The 14,885-nt window shown below is 40.6% G+C and overlaps 1 protein-coding gene across 3 annotated transcripts in view; it reads right to left on the reverse strand.

Annotated features, from left to right (window-relative positions):
• The window catches only part of LOC108713328 (cytokine receptor common subunit beta), a 65,325-nt gene that overhangs the window by 43,444 nt on the left and 6,996 nt on the right, over positions 1-14,885 (reverse strand). Inside the window, exon 1 of one of the 3 annotated variants that reach the window (XM_041588855.1) lies at positions 7,585-7,745. The exons of 1 other annotated variant lie outside the window; for it this stretch is intronic. The gene's annotated coding sequence lies outside the window, so the exon portion shown is untranslated. Of the gene's footprint in view, positions 1-7,584; positions 7,746-14,885 lie in introns of those variants that run through there. One more of the 3 variants, XM_018256271.2, reaches the window with a different exon arrangement.

The following is a 14,885-nucleotide window of genomic DNA, read 5'->3' on the forward strand; positions in this document are numbered from 1 at the left end:
AGAATTGTGATAGCTGTACAGCCAAAAAGCTTATTTTGTTGAGTTAATTACATTCAAACACATATTCCCTCTCCATCAGTTTGCACTAGTTTGCACAGGTTGAGGTTGGGCAAGTAAAACTGCCTTTTTTTTTCAGTCCCCCTGGCAACTCTTATCCCATAATGCAATTTCCTTTAGTTCCAGTCTGTCGACACTAGTTTACCAGTAATTCACAAGCCATAATTCAGTTTCCTTTGTTTCCCTGGGTCTTGCTTTGTCTCTACTCCACTTTACAGTTAATTTACATCCCATAATTCAATTTCCTGAGTTTCCTCTTGTACTTTCTATAGTATTTGGCTATTTCGCATTCCGTAATATTATTTCCCAAGTTTCATTTTGTTTGTCTCATTCATTGCTGCCCACCTGTTCAGTAACATAATATCACTGTCTCTTTTCCCTGCCTACCTGGGAATTTGCCCCAGAAATCCAATAGGGAGAAGTTTGGCTGTCTTAAAGGTACTGTGATATTAAGGAATAAAGCCTTAGGGTAACGGCAGACAAAATGATTCAGACCAATTTGTAGCTCTGTGAAGGGGGAAAAAACACTTGAAATCACCCCCTTTCAAGGTAAATTGGTATCACAGTGAGAGAGCAGTTAACGCTGGGTCAGGTGACCATTACATGGAAACACGGCCGATACCCTGACCCTTCCCACTGTTACATCCTCAATGGAAATGATACATCTCTGGGTAATTATAAAGCTGAACAGCAAACATAAGTGAACAGTTAAATACAAACCAAATGAAATGTAACATGCAGATTAATGCTAATAACATAATGAAATATAACATCCAGTAGTCTCCCAAGACTGCACATATCAAAACAACTCAGCTTCTACTGGAGAAGGGAGAACTGGCGACCAAACTAATTCTAATAAAATAAAACTGCTTTAAACTCTCTTCTTTTTCTCCCGTCTCCTTCTCAACCCACATTTAATTATGTCAGAACTGGACACACAGAGATCAATGCACTGGCTGAATAAAGATGGGCATAGATACAATTGCTCTCTGCACATCTGCACTTTATCATGTTCTTTATCTACTATCATATCACAGTGATACACCCATCATGTCTGACGTTTAGTATTATTTACTTCTGAGTGTGCACTGTATTGTCCTGTCCCTGCACTATGTTGTCCTGTCTTGCAGGAGTTGCATATTTTTGCACGTGCACTTTTTGTCTATTGTCCGGTACATCTATGTTGTGTAGCACCATGGTCCTAGAGGAACGTTGTTTTGTTTCACTGTGTACTGTACCAAAATAAATGGATGAAATGACAATAAACTCACTCTTGACTCTTTAGATGGGAAGATCCCCTTTTTTGGAAAGGTTACAAAAGGAGCTAATGTTGGTGAGGTTAGACAAGCAGATCTGCTCAGTATTGTCATCTACACCAGGGGTCCCCAACTTTCTTTACCCGTGAGCCACATTCAATTGTAAAATGAGTTGGGGAGCAGCACAAGCATAAAAAAATAAGGATGTGATTAACTATTTGGCAGCCACTATGTGGACTAACAATATCAAGATGGCTCTGTGTGGCAGTACATCTGTTTTTTGTGCAACTAAAATGTGCCTCCAAGCCTGGAATTCAAAAATAAGCACCTGCTTTGAAACCACAGGGAGCAACATCCAAGGGGTTGGAGAGCAACATGTTGCTCATGAGCCATTGGTTGGGGATCCCTGATCTTCAAGTTGGACGGCTATGATTCTCAGTCTATTGAGGCTCATTGGGAAAGGACCACAAAAGGACCACCTCCAACTGAATTTTCTGACCTACTCGATACACAGACAGGGCATCAGAAAGACATGTTGCTCCTTAATCTGGAGAGGCCCAGTTGGCCCATGTATGGCCTCCTATAGTTTATTTTAGGCTAATCCAATTTAGGCATTCGAAGACCACAGGAAGCCAGTGTGCAAAGTGCAAAAAAAAAAATGAAATGTACAGATTTTTCTGCACTTTGCACGCTGCCTTCATTGTATGGAGACATGCTACAGCTCTTTGTGCCCCGTATTAAAGTGCAGCAACCTGAGGCTACCCCCTGAACACAACTCTGCATGAATTCGGCAGAGCTGTATTCTTGAGTGGAGAGAGGGAATGTACATAGGCACCCAACCTCCTGCCCCTTACCTGTTCCCTAACTTACCTGTCATTCAGATGCACAAGTTATGGAGTGGCAGAGAAACCAGGCAGCAACAGGGATGCTCAATGGTAGGCGATAGGGACAGTGCTGGCTGTTCTGTGCACTTTGCACTTCATTTATCTGGTGCAAGATGAATAGCACATCTATACCCTGGTGTGCAGAACTACTCTGTGGACAGGCACTTATTGGCATGGTCTTGAGCTGCCCAGCAAAAACATGATTGACCCTTCATACCACTTGTATGTATCAATTAATTTTTTCAAACTGTATTAATAATATGATTTTAAGCATAAATAAATCACCCCCACCATGGACACATTGAAGCCCACTAAATTAACAGAAAATATTTTGTCGTTTCTTTGCTCTTATCTGCCTGCCATTTCACAGGTAATTTTATGTTTCTCCACGCCAGAAAAGAAAATGTAGGAAAATATAAATGGGGTAAAGATGCAGGAGCTGATAAGCCCACAGCAGTGGGTCACAATGATGACACTCTATCATTATCTGTGTAAATTAACTCATTGCCATGGAGACACTGTAGCCATAATATGGCAAGACGAAATTTCTCAGAATAAGCATTTCTCAGATAACTATTGATGTGCAACAAGACAAGATGGCAGAAAACATAGAACCGCTAACAAGTAATAATATAAACCCTAATTCCCATTTCTGTAGGACTGATATTTCATGGCAGCCAATCAGCAGATGTCATTTCCTGTCCTGAAACCAAACACCTGATTGGTCATGATGGTTATGACATCCAGGCTGACAATCCAGTAGGGTCAATAGTTGATGCTTTGGGTCTGAGTGCACTTCTTGCACTCCACTCACAACCATTTCCATTAGATTCTAGGCTATGATGAGCATGGTCTCTTTGGCTTTAGGTTACATACAGTTTATAACTAATCTTGTAGGCTTGGCCTTATTTTATGTGTCTATATCCAGTGAGGTGGCAACTACACACTTGACCATTAAGCAAAGTATCAGCTGTAGCAGACATATTGGGAGTTGTCTGGAAGGTTCAGTGATTGGACAAACAGGCAACTATCCTCGTCTATTTTTGCTACTATCTGATGTTCACTGGTGGCCTGTGGTCCCATCAACATCAGAAACTTAGAATTCCAGTAGGGACAAGTGACTGTACCTTGAGCATTGTTGTCTGCACTATTCCCCTCATATGAACCTTCTTGAGATGTTTCAATGGTACTGGCCTTACCTGTCTGTTGGCGATACTGCTTCACCCAGTCTGTCACTGCAGTGAGCTGGCCAGGACATGTTCCCGTCATACAGGACAGGTTTGTATGCTCAACTTAATTAAGCAAATGAGCGTAACTGCCTCAGGGACATGTTCTATAGCACTATACAGATGTAATCATTACAGAACAGTGGATAGAATCATACAGCGCTGTGTGCATATGTAAGCAGAAAGAGTAAACACTGCCTTAAAGGGCCACATCGATACCAGTCTAGACTCAGGATTCATACACAGCTCTATTGCAGCTGGCAAGTCCTCTGTGGCACTGGAAAAGGCTAAAGCATTAAAGGGATTGGACAAAAGGAACCTCTGAGCAGAACACAGTAGGAAAACAGGAGCACTCAAGCTATGCAGATGATCATTGCCACCTACTGTACCAAACTGCACCCATTACCATTAAAACCAATTTTCCAGTTTGCTGCCCAGTTCTCCCGTGTAAAATCACTCTGCAAAGTGGCAGCATCCTGCATGGAACTTTTTGCACAATTTAGCATCATCAACAAAAATAGAAACAGTACTTGCAATGCCCATCTCCAGGTCATTAATAAACAAGTTAAAAAGCATCCTACCAAGGACAGACCCCTGCGGTACTCCACTAACAATACTGGTCCGATGAGAAAATGTTCCATTCACTCCCAATCTTTGTAATCTATCCTTCAGCCAGTTTTCTACCCATGTACAAATATTATATTCCAGGCCAATATTCCTGAACCATTAACCTCCTGTGTGGTACTGTATCAAATGCTTTAGCAAAGTATAATTAGATTACATCCACTGCCACCCCAGTCAGTCAAGGTTCCTGCTCATCTCCTCAATTAAGTTAGTTTGGCAAGATCTGTTACACATGATGGCACAAACTCATAGTATTGGGATTTTCAATGTAGTCAAGTATAGGGATGTAGCGAACTGTTCGCCGGCGAACTAGTTCGCGCGAACTTCGACTGTTCGCGTCCGCCGAATGTTCGCGAACGTCGCGCGACGTTCGCCAATATGAGTTCGCGTTCGATTCGAACAAAAATCGTTCGACCATTCGACCATTCGATTCCTTCGACCGCTAAAATCGAAGGATTTTCGTTCGAATGAAATCATTCGATAGAATGGCTTCGATCGTTCGATTCGAATGAAAATCGTTCGATCGAACGATTAAAATCCTTCGATCGCTTGAATCGAACGATTTTGCGGGTGTTCGACGTTCGCGAACTGTTCGCGAACTGTTCGCATTTTTTGCCGGTGTTCGCGAACGGCGTTCACGAACACATAAACGGCAGTTCGCTACATCCCTAGTCAAGTATCTTATGCCTTATTACCCCTTTAAAAAGAAGTTCTCTCACTAATGTCAGACTAACTGGCTTATAGTTTTAAGGCTGAGAACAGGATCTGTTTTTGAATAGCTGCACCACATTTGCAATTTGCAATTTGGTTACTATGCTGATTACTTAATACTGAAGGTTGAAAAATTAAGCAAACAGGTTTGACAATCACAAAACTAAGCTCACATTGTACCCTGGGATAATTATGAGTTGGTCCTAGAACGTTGTTTACCTTCACATGTTCTAGTCACTGAACTTTACCCTGAGTGCCTCATCTACCAATACTTGTATTATTACAATTGGGTCTATTAAGTGGTCTTTAGAATATTTTAGACAATGGTGAAAACTTTCAGACACATCTTTATCTGTGGTTCCATGGACTAAAAATGGCAAAATTCCACAAAATTGCAAACCCTGACATATCTTTTACTCATCTGTACTATAATAAATTGGCTCTTTCCTCAATTTCTCACTTGGCCATGCAGAATCTAAAACAGCTTCCCTTTGTTAATGCATCCTTCTTGTATTCTGTCTTCCAAAATATAGTTTCCAGGGGAACTAATGACGACAGCTTTGTAAATGAACAAAATCGGGTATTACCCAACAACTCTCACGTAGCACAGAGACGTCTCCTACGCTTCCAGCAGACAAATGTCTCAAAATGGACTTCTTTTTTCTCTTCCCTTTTCTTACATAAAATCCTATTACATATGCTTCTTCCATAATGATCATTTAAAGGAGAAAGAAAGTCAGAATTAAGTGCCAGTTGTTAGGCAACTCCCAGTGATTTTAGTCGTTCTGTTCCTACCCATGACTGGTGATCCACTTCTTTAAAAAAAAACAATGCCATCATTAAGTATTTTATTTCTGAGGAATCCCCTGTGCCTGTTGAAGCTGTGTACTGTACATGTGTAGAACAGGCATCAGAAAGAAGGTTCTGTAATGTGAATTTGCTTGCCCAATGGGGCTCAGGGAATGCTGGGAACTCAGGAACAAAATGGCAGTCAGAGGTAAAGTTTCAGAGGAAGAGGAGTGTTGTCATACACAACATTGTGTAATAGATAAAGCTAACAAAGCTCTGTTAAACAAAATCTGTTCAACAGAGTTAAATAAACAGACCTTGTGCTGAATATCCAATAGTTTTAATTAAAGAAATAGTCATGTCATGTAGAGGTAGATGATCAGTTTACAAGAGCACAGATAAACTCATGTGTTTGGGGGACTTCTGCTTATCTATAAACCAAGGATGGATATAATAAAAAGGGAACGTTTGGGGGGTTGTGTTTACAGTGCTCATTAATTCAACTGCAGTATGCCCCCTTGTCCAGCCCAAGTTTAATTGCTGTTATCTCTTGAGCTGAAAAGGGCAAACAGGGAAACTGAAGCTACTCCAAATATATTTATTTACCCCTTCATTAAACAGCTGAAGCAGAGGCTCAAATATCTAACTGCCTCCTAGCTATCTCAAATTGGATGAACCAGCGCCACCTCAAACTCAACGTAAAAAAACGGAACTAATCATCTTTCCACCTAAGCCTGGTCCTACTCCACATTTTACTATCTCTATTGATGGCTCATTAATCCTGTCAACTCAGCTCGCTGTCTGGGGGTAATCTTTGACTTCTCTCTCTCCTTCTCTGATCACATTAACACCACTGTCAAAACCTTTCACTTTTTCTTATGCAATATTGCCAATTTGTGTCCCTTCCTTTCACCTGCTATGGCCAAGACACTCATGCATGCTCTCATCCTATCCCGACTAGATTACTGTAACCTTCTATTAACTGTATCAGATCTCTAAGTCTATGGCCATCTTAACTCCCATCTCCCCCTCTACAGTCTGTATTATACACTTCTCCTCGTTTTTCTGCTTATGTGAATTGTATTTCTTATAATGCACTTATTGTTACTCATTAATGTTGTGACCTCTTGTTTGTTACTACTAATTTATAGTTTTGCTGTACAGTGCTTTGCCCTCAAGGAGCGCTATTCAAATAAAAATATACATACATACAAATGATTTTTTTTTTTACAAGTTATTAGAACACAGACAAACCCTCCTGTATGGACTTTTTATAAGACAAAATAGTAATGACAAAGCTGTGAAGGGGGTGGTGTTGTTTATACAGAGCTTAGTATCTCTAGTTACATAAATTCAGATTATTACAGTGTGGAACATTTTCCCATGACTGCTTTCTATTTGAAAAATAAGATAAATTGTGGATTTGTAAGTGCTGGATCCCGGACCCCCAGTCCAAAGCTGTGTGCATTTCCCTTTGTGCTCTCTATTTTTTATTTATCATTTAATAAATAAATATAATAATATCCAGTAAAATAATAAAAAAACTTATGTAAAACACTAGACTCTTCTATACTCTATTTACTGAATAAATGAAATTAGCCTGTCAATGAGATATTCAGACCAATGGGGGTTAAATGTAACGAGACGGCTGTTCCACTTGAACTTCCAACTTTTTTATTTTTGGTTTATGTAATTTGATGAGCATTCACTATTGAGATGACTCCTGATTAAATCTGATCCTTCCCCCCCAATCTCTGTCTGTTGACAATATAGGATGTAAATTGAGTAGAAGTGCAATATTGGTCCAGTTTTTCAGCTTTGATTTTCTTTTGGGGTCAAACGAAATCATTAAAATAAAAAAAAAATTGCAACAATTGTCCTGCTTCTAAATGATACTGACTAGAATCCGGTGGGAATGAGATGTCAAGCAAATGAGTCCCAAAGTTGTATCATAACCAACACATGACAAATTGGTGACATACACAATGGTGTGCGTCTCTATGTGACGTGAGTATAAAGTAGAAACAAAATCCATACCTTTAGAGATTTGTCAGTCCCTGGGGAAAGGGATAAGTACCATTTCTTCCATTCCCATCAGGATATATATATATATTTTAGCCTGGGTTCAGATGTAGCTTGGGTGCATCTTCCTTACTTTCTCATATGACAATGACTGTGTTTTATAAAGAACAGAACTAGTTAGACTGCTACAACGGGAACTTGCAAAAGGAAACATAAGCTCCTCCCATATCCCGTTTCACTCTTATAATAAATATTATGATGATTTGTGGTAGAGCAGTAAGACGGCCCCTCGCTGGCATTGGCCTGACTCACAGGAGAAATCAGAATGGCTTTACTGGCCCCTGTATTTAATGTCTTTATTCTCTAATGGTTTTATCCAAGCGGATTTATTTTTTATATGGTCACAAAACAACCCCTCAGTGACTTCTAATATCCTTATCATTTACAGTAGGGGGTACATTATCCCTTATAATACATGAGTGATACTCAGAGTTCCCTGTATAACTCAGCCTGCAGCCTTGTGCCTTTATATGGTCACAGAACAACCCCTCAGTGACTTCTAATATCCTTATCATTTACAGTAGGGGGTACATTATCCCTTATAATACATGAGTGATACTCAGAGTTCCCTGTATAACTCAGCCTGCAGCCTGCAGCCTTCATATGGTCACAGAACAACCCCTCAGTGACTTCTAATATCCTTATCATTTACAATAGGGGGTACATTATCCCTTATAATACATGAGTGATACTCAGAGTTCCCTGTATAACTCAGCCTGCAGCCTGCAGCCTTCATATGGTCACAGAACAACCCCTCAGTGACTTCTAATATCCTTATCATTTACAGTAGGGGGTACATTATCCCTTATAATACATGAGTGATACTCAGAGTTCTCTGTATAACTCAGCCTGCAGCCTTGTGTCTTTATATGGTCACAGAACAACCCCTCAGTGACTTCTAATATCCTTATCATTTACAGTAGGGGGTACATTATCCCTTATAATACATGAGTGATACTCAGAGTTCCCTGTATAACTCAGCCTGCAGCCTTGTGCCTTTATAAGGTCACAGAACAACCCCTCAGTGACTTCTAATATCCTTATCATTTACAGTAGGGGGTACATTATCCCTTATAATACATGAGTGATACTCAGAGTTCCCTGTATAACTCAGCCTGCAGCCTTGTGTCTTTATATGGTCACAGAACAACCCCTCAGTGACTTCTAATATCCTTATCATTTACAGTAGGGGGTACATTATCCCTTATAATACATGAGTGATACTCAGAGTTCCCTGTATAACTCAGCCTGCAGCCTTGTGTCTTTATATGGTCACAGAACAACCCCTCAGTGACTTCTAATATCCTTATCATTTACAGTAGGGGGTACATTATCCCTTATAATACATGAGTGATACTCAGAGTTCCCTGTATAACTCAGCCTGCAGCCTTGTGCCTTTATATGGTCACAGAACAACCCCTCAGTGACTTCTAATATCCTTATCATTTACAGTAGGGGGTACATTATCCCTTATAATACATGAGTGATACTCAGAGTTCCCTGTATAACTCAGCCTGCAGCCTGCAGCCTTCATATGGTCACAGAACAACCCCTCAGTGACTTCTAATATCCTTATCATTTACAGTAGGGGGTACATTATCCCTTATAATACATGAGTGATACTCAGAGTTCCCTGTATAACTCAGCCTGCAGCCTTGCAGCCTTTATATGGTCACAGAACAACCCCTCAGTGACTTCTAATATCCTTATCATTTACAGTAGGGGGTACATTATCCCTTATAATACATGAGTGATACTCAGAGTTCCCTGTATAACTCAGCCTGCAGCCTTGTGTCTTTATATGGTCACAGAACAACCCCTCAGTGACTTCTAATATCCTTATCATTTACAGTAGGGGGTACATTATCCCTTATAATACATGAGTGATACTCAGAGTTCCCTGTATAACTCAGCCTGCAGCCCTTGTGCCTTTATATGGTCACAGAACAACCCCTCAGTGACTTCTAATATCCTTATCATTTACAGTAGGGGGTACATTATCCCTTATAATACATGAGTGATACTCAGAGTTCCCTGTATAACTCAGCCTGCAGCCTTGTGCCTTTATATGGTCACAGAACAACCCCTCAGTGACTTCTAATATCCTTATCATTTACAGTAGGGGGTACATTATCCCTTATAATACATGAGTGATACTCAGAGTTCCCTGTATAACTCAGCCTGCAGCCTTGTGCCTTTATATGGTCACAGAACAACCCCTCAGTGACTTCTAATATCCTTATCATTTACAGTAGGGGGTACATTATCCCTTATAATACATGAGTGATACTCAGAGTTCCCTGTATAACTCAGCCTGCAGCCTTGTGCCTTTATATGGTCACAGAACAACCCCTCAGTGACTTCTAATATCCTTATCATTTACAGTAGGGGTACATTATCCCTTATAATACATGAGTGATACTCAGAGTTCCCTGTATAACTCAGCCTGCAGCCTTGTGCCTTTATATGGTCACAGAACAACCCCTCAGTGACTTCTAATATCCTTATCATTTACAGTAGGGGGTACATTATCCCTTATAATACATGAGTGATACTCAGAGTTCCCTGTATAACTCAGCCTGCAGCCTTGTGCCTTTATATGGTCACAGAACAACCCCTCAGTGACTTCTAATATCCTTATCATTTACAGTAGGGGGTACATTATCCCTTATAATACATGAGTGATACTCAGAGTTCCCTGTATAACTCAGCCTGCAGCCTTGTGTCTTTATATGGTCACAGAACAACCCCTCAGTGACTTCTAATATCCTTATCATTTACAGTAGGGGGTACATTATCCCTTATAATACATGAGTGATACTCAGAGTTCCCTGTATAACTCAGCCTGCAGCCTTGTGCCTTTATATGGTCACAGAACAACCCCTCAGTGACTTCTAATATCCTTATCATTTACAGTAGGGGGTACATTATCCCTTATAATACATGAGTGATACTCAGAGTTCCCTGTATAACTCAGCCTGCAGCCTTGTGCCTTTATATGGTCACAGAACAACCCCTCAGTGACTTCTAATATCCTTATCATTTACAGTAGGGGGTACATTATCCCTTATAATACATGAGTGATACTCAGAGTTCCCTGTATAACTCAGCCTGCAGCCTTGTGTCTTTATATGGTCACAGAACAACCCCTCAGTGACTTCTAATATCCTTATCATTTACAGTAGGGGGTACATTATCCCTTATAATACATGAGTGATACTCAGAGTTCCCTGTATAACTCAGCCTGCAGCCTTGTGTCTTTATATGGTCACAGAACAACCCCTCAGTGACTTCTAATATCCTTATCATTTACAGTAGGGGGTACATTATCCCTTATAATACATGAGTGATACTCAGAGTTCCCTGTATAACTCAGCCTGCAGCCTTGTGCCTTTATATGGTCACAGAACAACCCCTCAGTGACTTCTAATATCCTTATCATTTACAGTAGGGGGTACATTATCCCTTATAATACATGAGTGATACTCAGAGTTCCCTGTATAACTCAGCCTGCAGCCTTGTGCCTTTATATGGTCACAGAACAACCCCTCAGTGACTTCTAATATCCTTATCATTTACAGTAGGGGGTACATTATCCCTTATAATACATGAGTGATACTCAGAGTTCCCTGTATAACTCAGCCTGCAGCCTTGTGCCTTTATATGGTCACAGAACAACCCCTCAGTGACTTCTAATATCCTTATCATTTACAGTAGGGGGTACATTATCCCTTATAATACATGAGTGATACTCAGAGTTCCCTGTATAACTCAGCCTGCAGCCTTGTGCCTTTATATGGTCACAGAACAACCCCTCAGTGACTTCTAATATCCTTATCATTTACAGTAGGGGGTACATTATCCCTTATAATACATGAGTGATACTCAGAGTTCCCTGTATAACTCAGCCTGCAGCCTTGTGCCTTTATATGGTCACAGAACAACCCCTCAGTGACTTCTAATATCCTTATCATTTACAGTAGGGGGTACATTATCCCTTATAATACATGAGTGATACTCAGAGTTCCCTGTATAACTCAGCCTGCAGCCTTGTGTCTTTATATGGTCACAGAACAACCCCTCAGTGACTTCTAATATCCTTATCATTTACAGTAGGGGGTACATTATCCCTTATAATACATGAGTGATACTCAGAGTTCCCTGTATAACTCAGCCTGCAGCCTTGTGCCTTTATATGGTCACAGAACAACCCCTCAGTGACTTCTAATATCCTTATCATTTACAGTAGGGGGTACATTATCCCTTATAATACATGAGTGATACTCAGAGTTCCCTGTATAACTCAGCCTGCAGCCTTGTGCCTTTATATGGTCACAGAACAACCCCTCAGTGACTTCTAATATCCTTATCATTTACAGTAGGGGGTACATTATCCCTTATAATACATGAGTGATACTCAGAGTTCCCTGTATAACTCAGCCTGCAGCCTTGTGCCTTTATATGGTCACAGAACAACCCCTCAGTGACTTCTAATATCCTTATCATTTACAGTAGGGGTACATTATCCCTTATAATACATGAGTGATACTCAGAGTTCCCTGTATAACTCAGCCTGCAGCCTTGTGCCTTTATATGGTCACAGAACAACCCCTCAGTGACTTCTAATATCCTTATCATTTACAGTAGGGGGTACATTATCCCTTATAATACATGAGTGATACTCAGAGTTCCCTGTATAACTCAGCCTGCAGCCTTGTGCCTTTATATGGTCACAGAACAACCCCTCAGTGACTTCTAATATCCTTATCATTTACAGTAGGGGGTACATTATCCCTTATAATACATGAGTGATACTCAGAGTTCCCTGTATAACTCAGCCTGCAGCCTTGTGCCTTTATATGGTCACAGAACAACCCCTCAGTGACTTCTAATATCCTTATCATTTACAGTAGGGGGTACATTATCCCTTATAATACATGAGTGATACTCAGAGTTCCCTGTATAACTCAGCCTGCAGCCTTGTGCCTTTATATGGTCACAGAACAACCCCTCAGTGACTTCTAATATCCTTATCATTTACAGTAGGGGGTACATTATCCCTTATAATACATGAGTGATACTCAGAGTTCCCTGTATAACTCAGCCTGCAGCCTTGTGTCTTTATATGGTCACAGAACAACCCCTCAGTGACTTCTAATATCCTTATCATTTACAGTAGGGGGTACATTATCCCTTATAATACATGAGTGATACTCAGAGTTCCCTGTATAACTCAGCCTGCAGCCTTGTGTCTTTATATGGTCACAGAACAACCCCTCAGTGACTTCTAATATCCTTATCATTTACAGTAGGGGGTACATTATCCCTTATAATACATGAGTGATACTCAGAGTTCCCTGTATAACTCAGCCTGCAGCCTTGTGTCTTTATATGGTCACAGAACAACCCCTCAGTGACTTCTAATATCCTTATCATTTACAGTAGGGGGTACATTATCCCTTATAATACATGAGTGATACTCAGAGTTCCCTGTATAACTCAGCCTGCAGCCTTGTGCCTTTATATGGTCACAGAACAACCCCTCAGTGACTTCTAATATCCTTATCATTTACAGTAGGGGGTACATTATCCCTTATAATACATGAGTGATACTCAGAGTTCCCTGTATAACTCAGCCTGCAGCCTTGTGCCTTTATATGGTCACAGAACAACCCCTCAGTGACTTCTAATATCCTTATCATTTACAGTAGGGGGTACATTATCCCTTATAATACATGAGTGATACTCAGAGTTCCCTGTATAACTCAGCCTTGTGCCTTTATATGGTCACAGAACAACCCCTCAGTGACTTCTAATATCCTTATCATTTACAGTAGGGGGTACATTATCCCTTATAATACATGAGTGATACTCAGAGTTCCCTGTATAACTCAGCCTGCAGCCTTGTGCCTTTATATGGTCACAGAACCCCTCAGTGACTTCTAATATCCTTATCATTTACAGTAGGGGGTACATTATCCCTTATAATACATGAGTGATACTCAGAGTTCCCTGTATAACTCAGCCTGCACCCTTGTGCCTTTATATGGTCACAGAACAACCCCTCAGTGACTTCTAATATCCTTATCATTTACAGTAGGGGGTACATTATCCCTTATAATACATGAGTGATACTCAGAGTTCCCTGTATAACTCAGCCTGCAGCCTTGTGTCTTTATATGGTCACAGAAAACCCCTCAGTGACTTCTAATATCCTTATCATTTACAGTAGGGGGTACATTATCCCTTATAATACATGAGTGATACTCAGAGTTCCCTGTATAACTCAGCCTGCAGCCTTGTGCCTTTATATGGTCACAGAACACCCTCAGTGACTTCTAATATCCTTATCATTTACAGTAGGGGGTACATTATCCCTTATAATACATGAGTGATACTCAGAGTTCCCTGTATAACTCAGCCTGCAGCCTTGTGCCTTTATATGGTCACAGAACAACCCCTCAGTGACTTCTAATATCCTTATCATTTACAGTAGGGGGTACATTATCCCTTATAATACATGAGTGATACTCAGAGTTCCCTGTATAACTCAGCCTGCAGCCTTGTGCCTTTATATGGTCACAGAACAACCCCTCAGTGACTTCTAATATCCTTATCATTTACAGTAGGGGGTACATTATCCCTTATAATACATGAGTGATACTCAGAGTTCCCTGTATAACTCAGCCTGCAGCCTTGTGCCTTTATATGGTCACAGAACAACCCCTCAGTGACTTCTAATATCCTTATCATTTACAGTAGGGGGTACATTATCCCTTATAATACATGAGTGATACTCAGAGTTCCCTGTATAACTCAGCCTGCAGCCTTGTGCCTTTATATGGTCACAGAACAACCCCTCAGTGACTTCTAATATCCTTATCATTTACAGTAGGGGGTACATTATCCCTTATAATACATGAGTGATACTCAGAGTTCCCTGTATAACTCAGCCTGCAGCCTTGTGTCTTTATATGGTCACAGAACAACCCCTCAGTGACTTCTAATATCCTTATCATTTACAGTAGGGGGTACATTATCCCTTATAATACATGAGTGATACTCAGAGTTCCCTGTATAACTCAGCCTGCAGCCTTGTGCCTTTATATGGTCACAGAACAACCCCTCAGTGACTTCTAATATCCTTATCATTTACAGTAGGGGGTACATTATCCCTTATAATACATGAGTGATACTCAGAGTTCCCTGTATAACTCAGCCTGCAGCCTTGTGCCTTTATATGGTCACAGAACAAC

Source organism: Xenopus laevis, chromosome 3S (assembly GCF_017654675.1).
Source record: "Xenopus laevis strain J_2021 chromosome 3S, Xenopus_laevis_v10.1, whole genome shotgun sequence".
Lineage (NCBI taxonomy): Eukaryota > Metazoa > Chordata > Amphibia > Anura > Pipidae > Xenopus > Xenopus laevis.